The sequence below is a fragment of the Phodopus roborovskii genome, unplaced genomic scaffold (genome assembly GCF_943737965.1).
Source record: "Phodopus roborovskii unplaced genomic scaffold, PHOROB, whole genome shotgun sequence".
Taxonomy (NCBI): domain Eukaryota; kingdom Metazoa; phylum Chordata; class Mammalia; order Rodentia; family Cricetidae; genus Phodopus; species Phodopus roborovskii.
This window is the reverse complement of record NW_026126546.1, coordinates 9,384,641-9,386,540: the sequence shown is the minus strand read 5'-3', so window position 1 is coordinate 9,386,540 and position 1,900 is coordinate 9,384,641. Positions and strand designations below refer to the sequence as shown.

At 40.6% G+C, this 1,900-nt stretch overlaps 1 non-coding gene across 1 annotated transcript; it reads left to right on the top strand.

Moving 5' to 3' along the window:
* Positions 1-1,014: 1,014 nt before the first annotated feature.
* LOC127233838 (U6 spliceosomal RNA) lies at positions 1,015-1,121 on the top strand. The gene has a single exon (XR_007835527.1). It is a non-coding gene; the product is annotated as a U6 spliceosomal RNA (small nuclear RNA).
* Positions 1,122-1,900: the final 779 nt, after the last annotated feature.

Below are 1,900 nucleotides of genomic sequence, written 5' to 3'. Positions count from 1 at the left end.
TCTTCCTCCTACTTATTCTCCCTGTCCAGAAGTCCCATTCATCCTTATATTAGACCAATCAGGTGTTTTAGGCAGGCAAGATAAAACAGCAACATACCTTTACATACTAAAAATAAATGCAGTACATCTTTACATAGCTAGACCCATGCAACACATTTTTACTTAGTTAAGCAAACATTCTGCAACTTTTGAAGCCTCAGAGCCCACTCCCAGTGACACAGTTCCTAATCCCTCTAATCTTTCTCAGTTTCACTCCCTGATGACTAAGCATTCACATATACGAGCCCATAGGGACCATTCTCATTCAAAACATCATAGTGCTGCTCTCAAGTTTGGCCAGAGAAACCTTTTCTTGCAGAGGGCAGTGGTTAATGCTGAGGCCTATACTGCTCCAAGTGCTCAGAATAAGTGAGTGTGCGTGCCCAGCTATAGATGGGACATCTCTATCACCCTCTTTCCCTAGTCCCCATGCGAGCAAGTTCCAGGCAGAAGAACCGGCAGAGAGAATAACGGAGCCAGAAGATAGGGAGGGGTGCTGGGAAATGGCCAGATGTAGCATGGATGGTTCCCTCATCAACATACAGCTGCTTGGTGGCCTGCATAAGATCAAGCCAGTTAAAATCTACAGCAGAGTAGGGAGGGCCTCTCTGAGAGCCCCACCCCCACCTGAGAAGCTACCGACAGTTACTTTTCGGTAGGAGTGTGGCTACCGGTAGGTACTGGATAGCCCCCTACCCATGTTCAAATGGGCACACTAACTGAACTCAGTAGTTAAATAATTAATCGATGGAATAGAGAGAGGACCAACACAGATCACCCTTATTTCCGAGTGCAAGGGGAACTTTCTGGCTAAGTTCCACCTAAAGAAGCTAGGAAAGGAAAGAAAATGTAAAGCAAGCAAGGGGGATAGGAAGTATCAAAGTAGAAATATAATTGAGAAAATAGAAATGTAATTGACAAAAATCAATAAACAATGATGAATCTTTTTAAAAAAAATCAAGAAAATTGAAGAGTGCGCTTGCTTCAGCAGCACATACACTAAAAGTGGAATGATACAGAGAAGATTAGCATGGCCCCTGGGCAAGGATGACACGCAAATTCATGAAGCGTCCCATATTGAAAAAGAAAAGAAAACTGAAGAGCTAGACCAAGGGAGGGAAACAGAGAAGACGCAAACTAGTAGTCGGGAATGAAATAGGAGACATTATCAATGGCTTCCCAGAAATAAAGATTTAGAGGAACTCCTAAGAATAGCTACATGCCACCTAAGTAGACAAGCTGAGTGAAGAATGTATACACTCCAAGAAAGACATCACTGGCTGGAAGAAACAGGAAATCTGAATAGGTTTAATTAGAAATAAAGAGATAGGACTAACAACAAAACAAAACTTCCCATGAAGAAAAGCCATGAGTTAAAAGGTTTTATGGGACCCTAGTCAGACGTTTGAAGGAGAATGAACTTTTCAAGTCGTCTAGAAATAAGCAAATGAACAACTTCTAGCATATTCCTTCAAGTCAATGCTATCCTGATACAGAGTCCTCACGAGGAAGGAAAACAACAGGTCAATATCCCTTATGGCTATAAATGCTAAAGTGTCCCAAAGTGACCTTAACTGGACCACACAATACCAAAAAATACTATGCACAATGAATGTATGATTGGTTTAACATATGAAAGTCAATCGATGCACTGTATCATATTAATAAAGGATAAAAACTACGTGATCCGGTTAGTAAAAGCACAAAGCATTTTGCAAAGCTTAATACATTTCAGGGTTAAAAAATATTAGGAACAGAATAGAATTTCCTTTATCTTAGAAATGGGCTCTGTGGGAAAACAACAACAACAACAAAAAGCTTTCTCACTAAGATTAGGAGTAAGACATAGATTCTACTGTCA